The following is a 13,731-nucleotide window of genomic DNA, read 5'->3' as shown; positions in this document are numbered from 1 at the left end:
AATTGTGGAGGAGTCCAGAACTAAGGGGTCATAGTTTGAGGATAAGGGGGTAAACATTTTAGGGCTGAGATAAGGAGAAATTCTTCACCCAGAGAGTGGTGAATCTGTGGAATTCACTACCCCAGAATCAAGAAAAATTAGATATAGCTCTTGGAGCTAAAGGTATCTAGGGTCATGGGGGGAAGGTGAGATCAGGATATTGAATTTGATGGTCAGCTATGATCAAAATAAATCGTGGAGCAAGCTCAAAGGGCTGAATAGCCTAGTTTTGCTTCTATTTTCTATGTATGTTTCTATGTATATTTGAGTTTTTGAAAACATTCTAAACACTAATGTCTGTGAAACAAGTAACCACAGCAGCAAGACATCAAATTGCAAATGCATTAAAGTCAAATAAAGTATGACTTTATGTAAATCCCCAAACTGAGAGCAGATCATACTTGGGTTATCACAAAATTTGTGCACTGCCAAATTTTGTTACTGGGCAAGTGCTTCTGTTTCAACAAATTGTGCAATGATCAGCAATATCATGAGGATGTGGTTTTATTTGGAAGACCTCAACTGGGATACTATATTCAAGTATGTAGGAAATTACTAAATTCAATGCAAGATTCGCATTGTGGTTTTGTAATTACATCCATACGATACAACATGGCAATCCAATTCTCCCAAGCTTCAAATCAAACCTGCAACAAGCTGCTTGCCATCACATTGATGTTTAAAGGAATTTCTTTACGTAATGTATCAGAATAATCTTTATAAAAACTTGACTGGTGCCTCAAAATTTCAATCCATATAATCCAAGTTAATGCTACACTCCCCCAACTGTGGTTGACAGGGACCCCAACCGTAGAACCATGGGATCCCTACAGTGCAGGAGGCCATTCGGCCCATCGAGTCTGACCACAATCCACCCAGCCCCTATTCCCGTAACCCCATGTATTTACCCTGCTAACTTCCTGACACTGGGGTTAATTTAGCATGGACAATCAACCTAACTCGCACATCTTTGGACCATATCCAAGCCATTTCCCATACTTCTGTCCTCTCCTGTCCCTCCCAGTACCATGATAGGGTTTCCCATGCCCTCTTTTTCCACCCCACCAGCCTTGATATTCTTTCCAAATGAACAACCTCACATCTTCCCACATTGAGTTCCATTTGCCAATTTTTTTGCCCACTCACACTGGGGAGCCTAAATACAGAATGGGTGACTTCGCTCAGTCCGCAAGCATGACCTTGACCGTCTTGTCGCTGGGCTTTTCAATTCACCATCTTGCTCTCACGTTCCTGTTTTTGTCCTTAGCCAAATACAATGTTCCAGTGGAGCCCAAAGCAAGCTGGAGGACCAGCACCTTACTTTCCCATTAGGCACTTTACCACCTTCTGGATTTAGCATTGAGTTCAACAACTTCAGACTCTGCCATTCATGTTGATCCCCCCCCGCCAACCCTCACGTGCTAATCTGTACTTTGCTTTTGTAGTAGAAACGATGATTAGATGTGATGGTGTAGCCCTTAAAAAAAAATCATCTGGACTCCCAAGTAAAGTTGAAAGATAGAATTTGGACAAAATTCAGAAAATAAAGACCTTACAAGCAAACTAACAATATTTGGTCATAAAATGGGATCCAGGTTTGATTTCCAGCTTAGGTCACTGTCTGTGTGAAGTTTGCACCTGCTCCCCATGTTTGCATGGGTTTCCTCCCACGGTCCCAAGAACATGCTGGTTAGGTGCATTGGCCATGCTTAAATTTTCCCTAAATGTACCCAAAATAGGCACTGGAGTGTGGTGACTAAGGGATTTTCACAGTAACTTCATTGCAGTGTTAATGTAAGGCTACCTGCGACAATAATAAACCTTAAAGTTTAAAATTTTAATGAATTCAATTGGCGGTACACACAGTAACAGTTCAGTCATTTATCCTAAACTTTGGCTTGATTTAGTTACCTCACTGTAGATCCACACAATTTGCTTCTTTGCATCTGGATATAAGCTAGATATTGCTCCATGATGTCATTCACAATCAGGTGATACAATGGAATGTTGAGGATTCCAGTATGACCACATATCCCACTGATCAACGTCATCATGCATGTCAACAGGAAATTAATGCCATCAATATAAGACAGCCATCAAGAAATGCAATAGGGGATTCAAAAGAAAAAATTCTTGACCAAAGGGAATGAGTGGTAAGGAGTGGAACTTGCTACCATAGGGAGTGGTTGAACTAGATAGTATGGATGCATTTAAGGGGAAACTAACCAAGCATATGAAGGAGAATGGAATAGAGAGTTACAACGGTAGATTTAGATGAGAAAAGATGGAAAGAGGTTTGAGCGGATCATAAACCCCAAATTGGACTGGTTGGGCCGAATGATCTGTTTCGGCACTGTACATCCCATCGTCCACATCAAGGTGTAATGCATTTTCAATAAGCAACGCCTCACAGTGCCTGTGAATATTTGCTTTCTGCACAGCTATCAGGAAACCTTCATTACAAGGAACACAGGGCATTAACTTGCATTGTGAAGAAGACCACCACACAAGGCATTAACTTTCTTAATGAGGAAGCCCACCACACAGGACATTCCTTGACCCCATAAAAGAAAGTCTTTGGGTGGCTCGTGGGACATCAAGTGTACTGTCTGAAACAACGGCTGATGATCGATACTTCCCAGGCTCAACAATCCTCCATCAAGATCCATCCTTCCATTACAGTCATTTTAGAGCACAGTCGCAATGTTGAAGGTTGATTTAGTTGATTGCAAAGGCCTGGAGGAGGTAGGAGATAGATGGGGTAGGGGTGGTTTGTTCTGCAATGCAGTCTCAAGAGTCATAGTATCACCTTGCAATTAAAGATCCTTGGGTAGTGAGGGTGAGTGCGGGGCTGCCAGATGAGTAACAGCAGCCTGAAATGGCTGCGGAAGACAACCTGTTGCCAATGTCAATCTGGCACAGGAAACCTTCTCTTGACTACCACATTTGACCACTCATTAACAGTCTTGTCTACATCTTCTTTTCCCACCACAAAAATGTCTTCACATACAGACACTTTCTGTGTGCATCAACTCAAAGTCCTCATTTATGCCACCTCATCAAAGTCATTCCAAATTTTGCCAAAAATAACGTCTGCACAAACACTAACTATTTTGCACAGCCATAAATTTTAATTGAAAATCCACAGAGCATTTGGGTCCAATGTTTCCTTTCACTGTGTTTCCATGAAACTGTGTTTAAAGTGACCTTAACCTTGTGTTGTGCTTCTGTTAGGTGCTGAGTAGCAGGCATGCATGCAATGGCTGTCTGCTCAGTTCCAAAACAAAGTTAAAGTGATTAAGGTGACCCTTATCTCCTGGCAGCTAACTGCTGAACTTTTCTCACACTACACATTCTGTACTAGAGTCAGAGCGGTTGACAGCATGGAAACAGGCACTTCAGCCCAACTTGTCCATACCACTCTTTTTTTTAAATCCTAAAGTAATCCCAATTGCCCACATTTCACCCATATCCCATGTAACTGTCTGAATGCTTTTTAAAAGACAATATTGTACCTGCCTCTACTACTACCTCTGGCAGCTTGTTCCAGATACTCTCCACCCTCAGTATGAAAAAAATTGCCCCTCTGGACACTTTTTTTTATCTCTCCCCTCTCACCTTAAACACAGGCCCTCAAGTTTTAGACTCTCCTACCTTTGGGAAAAAATATTGACTATCTAGCTGATCTGTGCCCCTCATTATTTTATAGACCTCTATAAGGTCATCCCTCAGCCTTCTATGCTCCAGAGAAAAAAGTCCCAGTCTATCCAGGCTCTCCATCAAGTCCCAGAGGCATCCTAGTAAATCTTTTCTGCACTCTAATTTAATAGTATCCTTTCTATAATATGGTGACCAGAACTGTACACAGCATTCCAAGCGTGGCCTTATCAATGTCTCGTACAACTTCAACAAGATGTCCCAACTCCTGTATTCAATGTTCTGACTGGTGAAACCAAGCATGCTGAATGCTTTCTTCACCACTCTGTCTACCTGTGCACTCCACTTTCAAGGAGCTATGAACATGTTCCCCAAGATCTCTTTGTTCTGCAACTCTCCCCAACACCCTACCACTAACCGAGTAACTCCTGCTCTGGTTCAATCTACCAAAATGCATCACCTCGCATTTTTCAAAATTAAATTCTATTTGCTGGTTTTATAAGCAGCTTGAATCACAGTATCTTTTATGTCATATGCAGAGACACCTGAGGAGGTGATAGCCGAGTGGTAGTATTGTTCAACTATTAATCCAGAGACTCAGTTAATGTTCTGGGAACCCGGGTTTGAAATCCGCCTTGGCAGATGTGGAATTTGAATTCAAAAAAAAAATCTGGAATTAAGAGTCTTACTGATGGCCATGAAAACACTGTTGATTGTCAGAAAAACCCACCTGGTTCACTAATTGGTCATTCTTACTTGGTCTGGCCAACATGTGACTCCAGAGCCACAGCAATGTGGTTGACTTTCAACTGCCCTCAGGCAACTAGGGACAGGCAATAAATGCTGGCCAGCAGGCGATGCCCATGTCCCGCATACGAATAAAAAACTTGAAGCAGTTTATAGGGGTACATGTGTATTGTGCAAGCCTGCCATTAGCATTCTGTATGGACTCTGATTTCCAGGAAAGCGGACTGAATGGCAATGATCAGATCAGTAAAGCCCTGAGACGTAGTTGTCCATAGTATCTTGAGGCAATTTTTTACATTATAAGCATTGTATGTATTTCAAGTTGCTATCTGCACTGCAGCCAATCACCAGGCCAAAATGATGTAACCTTAAAGCACAGAGGAGGCCATGTGATCTGCTCTGCCTGTGTCAACTCTTTCAAAGAATTATTCAATTTGACCCATTCCCCTCATTCTTTCCTCATTCCCCTGCAGATGTTTCAACATTTAAACAACTTCCTTTGAAAAGGAATGTCATGTTGCAGCTTTACAAAACTTTGGTTAGGCCGCACTTAGGGTTATTGCGTTCAATTCTGGTCACCACATTACAGGAAGGATGTGGAGGCTTTGGAAATAGTGCAGAAGAGGTTTACAAGGATGCTGCCTGGATTACAGGGTATGAGCTATAAGGAGAAGTTGGACAAACTAAAGTTGTTTTCTCTGGAGCAGCGGAGGCTGAGGGGAGATCTGATAGCAGTCTATAAAATGATGAGAGGCATAGATAAGGTCTATAGTGAGAATCTTTGTCTCAGAGTTGTAATATCTAATATTTAAGATGAGAAGGGGAAATTCAAAGGAGATGTGAGGGGAAGTTTTTTTTTACAGAGAGTGGGAGGTGTCTGAATGCATTGCCAGGTGTGGGAGTGCAGGCAGATACGATAGGAGCATTTAAAAGGACTTTTAGATCAGCACACAAATATACAAGGAATAGAGGGATATGGACCAAGGGCAGGCAGAAGGGATTAATTTAATTTGGCGCACGTTCGACACAACATTATGGGCTAAAGGGCCTGTTCCTGTGCTGTACTGTTCTATGTTCTAAAATTACCACTGAATCGGATTCCACAAACATTTTCAGGTGATGTATTCCAATCGTAAGTCAATGTGTAAAGAAATATCCCCTTGTTTCATTATCATATAATTGTGCCCTCAGTAACAAATCCATTTGCCAGTAGAAAACAGAATCATCTTACTTTTAACCAAAATTCCTCAATTTTGAATATTGCTAGAAAATCTCTTCTTAACCTTCTTATCGTAGCTTTTCACAATTTACTGACAGATAATGAAGGATATGTCAGAATGAGAATGGAGAAACAGAAAGTCACAATTAATCTCTAGTTAGTACCTGCTCTCCTTCTCCTGTTGGCTGCTTCCCCAGTAGCTACAACAATTCCTTTGCGTATGGTTTGAGCAAATGCTGTAGAGTCTTACGACGATCTCTTTTTTGTGTTACGGGCAGTCTTTTTCTTTGTGAAGGATGTGAAAAGCAAGAATGCTTTCTGAATACCATGAGGCACAGCAGCCTAAGTATCAGCACAATGATGGAGATAACAAATGCATGAACCAACAATTACATACCATTTGGGGTTTTGAGTGCAGGAATACTTGCAGGTGAAGGCTGGGAAGTTAAAAAGCTCGCACTAACTCCTAGAGCATTAATTGTAAGTTCTTGAAGCACTTTAGCACAATGTGGTGGGTGGTTTCGAGCTGCAGACTTGTCTGCTGCAATTAATTCTTGTGAAGTGTTGATGGCTCTGCTATTTGACTGACCTGGCAAAATCATTCAACATTTTACAGTAAAAAGTTTTCATGCATTGGTCCAGCACTTAACTCACCTGATTCCCTCCATTAGATGTCCATGTCTTTTTGCTATATGGTCCCAAAAAGATTTCTCTCCTATCCCCTCACTGGGTCCAAGCCACTGTAGTGTTAGCCTGCTGCATAACAGTATATATTTATTTATTTGTCACAAGTAGGCTTACGTTAATACTGCAATGGAGTTACCATGAAAATCTCCTAGTCGCCACACTCCGGCGCCTGTTCGGTTACACTGAGGGAGAATTTAGCATGGTCAATGTACCTAACCAACACATCTTTTGGACTGTGGGAGGAAACCAGAGCACCCGGAGGAAACCCATGCAGACAATGGGAAAATGTGCAGATTCCGCACAGTGATCCAAGCTGGGAATCGAACCCAGGTCCCAATCGCTGTGAGGCAGTAGTCCTAACAATCGTACTGCTGTGTTGACCTGTATGAATCTGTCCATGATGTGGAGATGCCAGCTTTGGACTGGGGTAGGCACAATAAGAAGTTTCACAACATCAGGTTAAAGTCCACCAGGTTTATTTGGTAACATGAGCTTTCAGAATGCTGCTCCTTCATCATTGGGTGATGAAAGAGCAGCATTCTGAAAGCTCGTGCTACCAAATAAACCTGTTGGACTTTAACCTTGTGTTGCAAGACTTCTTACTGAATCTGTCCAATTAACTGAACTTTGACTTGAAACAAATGTTTGATGGCCACTGGGCTGCTAAAAAACATTTAAATTCTGTAACAAGCTATCAGTTACTACTCGTAAATAGGCAAGATTTCAGAGATACAAAGAGAACAAAGAAAAGTACAACACAGAAACAGGCCCTTTGGCCCTTCAAGTCCATGCAGATCATGATACCCTAATTAAACTTAAGAAAACCTTCTGCCCTTCCTCAGTCTTTATCCCTCTATTACCTTCCTATTCAAGTTCAAAATTTTGAAACTCACCGAGAATATAGTCTATGCTGACTCGAAGATCCTTAGTAGGGTTAACATTTATGCAGCAGAGCATGCAGAAGTTCTGCCCATCTAATTACCAATTGCACTGGAGAAAAATTGGGTTTAGTCAGAAGCCAGGTTACTATTGTAACTGTACTCCACACAGTTTTGTTCTGATGAATCTTTCATCTCAAGAAAATAATTTAATATGAAATTGATCTTAAAAATTTATACATCAATAACAGTATATTGAATGCGACTTCATTTAAAAGTATTCTTATCAGGCATAATCACTTAACAACTTCAAAAGGCTAGCTAGTTTTCCACTGGTGTTTAATGGTCAGGTTCAGAATGCCTTTCTTTTGCAAATACAAACTAATCTGGATTCTTGCTTTTGTTGTTCAGGTAAAATTCAGTTTTAATGATGAAGTAGCAACTTGTCCTGGTGGGAGATTTGAGGGCGGGGAGGGGTGGTGTGTGTGTGAATGGGGCATAGAGTTTAAAGTTTATTTATTATTGTCACAAGAAGGCATACATTAACACTGTAATGAAGTTACTGTGAAAATCCCCTAGTCGCCACCACAGTCTGGCACCTGTTGGTGCACTGAGAGAAAATTTAGCATGGCCAATGCACCTAACCAGCACATCTTTGGGTCTGTGGGAGGAATCTGGAGCACCTGAAGGAAACCCACACAGACATGGGGAGAAAGTGTAGATTCCGCACAGTGACCCAAGCCAGGAATCAAACCCGGGACCCTGGCATTGTGAAGTAGCAGTGCTAACCACTGTGCCACAGTGGAGAGCTTGTTGAGGACAAGATAGGGTTCACCAGTCTATCAAGTTGACTTAAACAGCAAATATCTTGCCAAGCCCATTTGGCCATAGGGCAGCACAGTGGCACAGTGGTTAGCACTGCTGCCTCATAGAACCAGGGATCTTGGTTCAATTCCCGGCTTGGGTCACTGTCTGTGTAGAGTTTGCACGTTCTCCCCGTGTCTCCGTGTGTTTCCTCCAGGTGCTCTGGTTTCCTCCCACAGTCCAAAGATGTGTGGGTTAGGTTGATTGGTCATGCTCAATTGCCTCTTCATGTCAGGGGATGTCTGGCAGGGTGAATACGTGGAGTTATGGGGATAGGATCTGGATGAGATTGTCATCGGTGCAGGCTCGATGGGCCAAATGACCTCCCTCTGCACTGTAGGGATTCTATAATCAGTGTTTCTGCTTTCATTAGGATTCATCACAAAACAGTATTTACAAAGAGGAAAACGAGATCTCCAACTAAAGATCCACAGTTAATTGTCTTCCCAAGCACTTTTATCACTAAATCATGCGATGACCCATCAAATCACCACTTATTCAAGGTGTCAGATTGTTGTTATTTTAGGAAATTCTCAAGACCATGTGTTGGATTCTTAACTGCGTGTAATTCAACTGAATTGAAGTTGAGCAAAGTCTATGAAAAAGATTGAGTTGGTGTGGTAGCTCTCACATCATATCATTAAAAACATTCAATGTTATTCCTTGCATCTATTCATACAACCTTATAAGAGGCAGTTGCTGTGTATGATAACTTTTTTTGAACCCAAATGCTGGCACCTCAAATCTGCTGCTTTTGTCTGTAATAAGTATAGGAGCAATAGGAAGCATTCCTTTTGGTTATATCACAGCTTGGTATGGCTCCTTTTCTGTCCAAGACCAGAAGAAACTACAAAGGGTCGTGAATGAAGCCCAATTCCATCATGTAAACCAGCCTCCCATCCATCGACTCTGTCTACACTTTCTGCTGCCTCAGAAAAGCTGCCAGCATAATTAAGGGCCGCACCCATCCCAGACATACTCTCTTCCGCCTTCTTCCATCGGGAAAAAGATACAAAAGTCTGAGATCATGTACCAACTGACTCAAGAACTGCTTCTTCCCTGTTGCCATCAGACTTTTGAATGGACCTATCTCGTATTAACTTGATCTTTCTCTACACCCCAGCTATGACCGTAACACTACATTCTGCATCCTCTCCTTTCCTTCTCTATGTATGATATGCTTTGTCTTAAGTTAAGTTTATTAGTGTCACAAGTAGGCTTACATTAACACTGCAATGAAGTTACTGTGAAAACCCCCCAACTGCCACACTCCAACGCCTGTTCGGGTACACTGAGGGAGAATTTAGCATGGCCAATGCACCTAATCAGCACGTCTTTCAGACTGTGGGAGGAAACCAGAGCACCTGGAGGAAACCTACGCAGACACAGGAAGAACATGCAGGCTCCACACAGACAGTGACCCAAACAGGGAATCGAACCCAGGTCCCTGACACAGTGAGGGACTTCTGATTCACCATGCCACCACATGCAAGAAACAATACTTTTCACTAATACATGTGACAGTAATAAATCAAATCAAAGAGTATGCATACATTTAAATATGTAGGAAGCATGGACGAAGAGCACAAACTGAAAAATAAAATGTTTAATGTTGCACAAATTCCTGAGCACCACTCAAATTGTACTCCTGTTGCACGTAGAATAATAATGGAGGAATGGAATGCATAAATTTATATTCCCATAACTATTTCTGTTGCTTGTTATAATATGACGGGCTAACCAAGATCATTTTAATTGTGGAAGCTCAAACTTCTTTATGAAAATGAGAACAATACCATTTGATTTCATCACAGCTGCACTCTTGAGCATAAAAGCAATTGTGTCACTGGACAATTACAGCTTTATGCACCCTGTTAACTTTCAGTTACTTGAAACTGACAGCTCTTGTGTCTGAATCATCAAATAGAGGACCAACAGAAATCCCAAATTAAAAGGAAAATTTTATGGAGACCATTGCTCGAGACACCTTCGGAATCAGAAAGCATGGGGAGTATTGGTTTGGTAACTATTTATATGTTATTGAATTTTGACCCTGTACTCGATTGAGCTCAAGATTCAAATGATTTAAATACAATGCGTCACCTCAACGAAGAGATATTCAATATTCTTTTTGCACTTTCCATAACAACAACACACATTTTGCTTTGACAAACTGCCAAAGCAGATTTACTTCAAGTGCAATCTTTTGGGCCATCACGAGTTAAATTGCAAGGCCTTTGCTGCATAACAAAACACCAAATCAGCACACCAAAATATCAATGTATGATTTGTGTGGAATTCTGGCAATGAGGAACATAGTGATGAGGAAAGACATCATAATTGGCATCGCCTGTCAGGCTCGCATCCAAATTCCGCTTTCATTAAATTTGATTCACCAGGCATTTATTGAAATCATTTTCTCTTGACTCCCTTCCCCAGTGCATAGAGCAGAGGACTAACACAATAGAAAATGCTCTGCTGTGCAATTTATTTCCTAAAGCACCAATAAATAGTGCCTTTGCTGCCTAGGCTCGAGCGCAGCAATTCCAGAGAACATTTGAATTTGTGTTTAGTACCTTTCCCGCATTCCCCCCCCCCCACAACTTATGAAATGCTCTGTTCAACTGTTCTGTAAAAAAAATTATTTGCTTTGGTACATTTTGATTCAGATCAGCAGCTGTCCATTTTTTGTTTTGTTCTGATTTGCAATCGTGAATTGCTTTTCAGTAAAATATTTATAAAAAGAAGCTCAGAAACACTAGCTTTTGCTGGCACCATTAAAGAAATTAATAGCAATTAAATTGGCTCATAGAATTGCTTTTTCCACAACCTTGTTATAACAACTCAGTGGTTGCCAACTTTCCTATCCTAATTCACACCATAAAATATTGTCATGACTTTCATGGTATGGGGCTACTTGACTGATATCTGGGGTGGGGCACGGGGGAGGGCGCTGATATCTTACAAGCAAAGGATGGACACGTTAGGCCTGTACCTGCTGGTGTTTAGGAAAATGAGAGGTGATCTTAATGAAACATATAAGATGTTATATGTTTAAAATTTAGGGATATCCCATTAAGACAGAGAGGAGGAGAATTTTTCTCCCACCGAGGGTAATGAATCTTTGGAACTCTCTTTCCTAGAGCGATGGAGTCAGGTCTTGGAATATTTTTAAGGCAGAGCTAGATAGATTCTTGACGAAGATTAGTGGGGGTTAGGTGAGGATATGGAGTTGGGGCAAGATGAGATCTTACTGAATGGCAGAGCAGGCTTGAGGGGCCAAATGGCCTACTCCTACTCTTAATCAGGGTAGATTCAGAAAGAATGTTTCTAATGGTGGGGGAATCCAGAATAGAGGTAATAGTTTGAAGGGGTAAATCTTTTGGAACTAAGGTGAGGATAGATGTGTGGAATTCATCACCCTCGAATGTAGTTGAGGCCAACAAGATTGTCTGATTTCAAGAAGAAATTTGATATAGCTCTTGGGGCCAAAGGGATCAAGGGATGTGGGAGAAATGGGGAGGGAAATCAGGATATTGAATTCAGTGATCAGCCATGATCAAGATGAATGGCGGAGCAGGCTTCAATGGCCTGCTTCTAGTTTTGATGTTTCTATGTAATCCATGTGTTCTTTCATAGATGTTTGTATGAGTCACTGCTTATTGACATCTCAAAAGCGCTACTGTATTTTGTAGTGTTTTATACTGTGAATTACTGTCCAAAATTATGACTTTTAACAAGCATCTGTCACATCCAAATTTTGCTTCATTGGGTATTGTATCTATAATCGCGGATTTTCCGTAGTAACGTCCAATGTATCTTGGAGGATCTGGGGAGTGAAATTCAATTTCAGTGGGTGCGCAAGATTGACAGTCACAAATTGAAGTCCACTGTACAATCTTCATTTCAAGTGAAGTTAAAGTGGAAGCTAAATTTTAGCCCTCTGCTGTTTTATGTCTTGTAGCACTATTATCGAGGCCAGTGCTTTGGAGATAGAAAAATAGACAGAATAACACAATTTAAACTATAAATCAGTAGCTTGATTACTCTATGTATTTTTATCTGTTTTTGAAAGCTCAATCAGATGGTAAGGAAAATATATCAAGCTAGAGGTAAGGTGTAGTAGGACTGAAGAGATAATGACAACCTAGACACAATACTTCATGTAGAATTAATTTCAGAACCCTAAAATTGTCTTCTAGATTCCATTTTGTAAATATACTATTGAAGCCAACGGAGTCAACACCAATGTCTGTCACATATATCTCAACTGGAGCCACATCTGACAAGTGACCTTGGAATTAACATACTCCGCCTATCTTTTGGTGCATCACTTAATTCTGCTAGTGCAGTACAAACCTTTCTGAAGTGGACTGATACACCCAACTTGCTGATGGCCTGCAACAGTTTTCTGATAAATTTTCTCCTCTGATAAATTATCTTTTCCAAATTTCTTAAAGAGATGAACAGTGTCTCGAAGAGAATATATTTTCCATATATGGCATATGCATTTACAATTACTATTTTAGGATTTAGCCAAGATGAGTTTACATATCTTTTGTTGCAGGCCATCAGTACCATGCTGATTAAAACAAACCTACCATGACAAAGGTATCCAAAATCCAGTGGTGGCAGAAATAGGCATAAATCCAACATATTTTTAAGCACCAGAGTTACTTGTAGGATTTGTTTGATTAAAGGAGTTTAAAGCTAGACCACCAGTTCTTTTATCTCTTCTTACTGTCCAAGATTCCAAGCACATCTTCCAGATTAAAGAAATGATTTGCTTATACTTCCTTCAATTTGGTATGTTTACAGTTCACAACTCAGTAAGGAGACCAAACATGGATTGGTTGATCACTTTGCTAAACACCTCCATCCAGTTTGCAAGTGTGACGCCAAGCTACCAATTACCTGTTATTTTAATTTTTTGCTCTGCTTCCGCTCTGATCTCAGCTTCCCACAATGCTCCAATGAAATACATAATTTTCTGATAAGATACTTTACAGCCTTCTGGACTCACCATTTTCAGTAATTTTGGATCATAAGTTCTTCCCCACATTTTGTTTTGCGGCAACAAAAACTGAAAATGCTGGAAAATCTCAGCAGGTCTGACAGCATCTGTGGGGACAGAATAGAGCCAAGATTTTGAAGAAACATTGGCTCTATTCTCTCCCCACAGATGCTGTCAGACCTAGTGAGACCTTCCAGCATTTTCTGTTTTTGTTCCAGATTCCAGCATCCACAGTATTTTGCTTTTATCTTCAGTTCTGTGGCGTTGTTTTTAGATGGCATCTGTTAGTAATGATTCTGCTTTCCCATTTACACCTCAAGACATCTTTTCTTTCTTTACTTATCCTCCCTTCCTTTCGACACACCATCAATTCTTTTGTCATTTAATTTCTCTTGCCTTTTACTTCCACAGACCTCCTTTCTATCTTTTGTCCCACTCTCTTGCTGTCTCTATACTTTCTTGAAACCTCTTACATTTCTAACCTTTTCCAGTCATTGATTTGAAATACTGAAATGGATTTTACAGACAGCTTCAGGACACTGAAGTTGGGACTTAATGGGAGGCTTGTGTCTAAATTTGCTGGTGGCATGCCAGGCACAATTTCCCACAGGTGGCTTCCTAAGTGG

This window comes from Carcharhinus amblyrhynchos, chromosome 3, assembly GCF_965287045.1.
Source record: "Carcharhinus amblyrhynchos chromosome 3, sCarAmb.v2.hapA, whole genome shotgun sequence".
Taxonomy (NCBI): domain Eukaryota; kingdom Metazoa; phylum Chordata; class Chondrichthyes; order Carcharhiniformes; family Carcharhinidae; genus Carcharhinus; species Carcharhinus amblyrhynchos.
The sequence above is the reverse complement of the archived record's forward strand: the minus strand, read 5'-3'. Positions refer to the sequence as shown.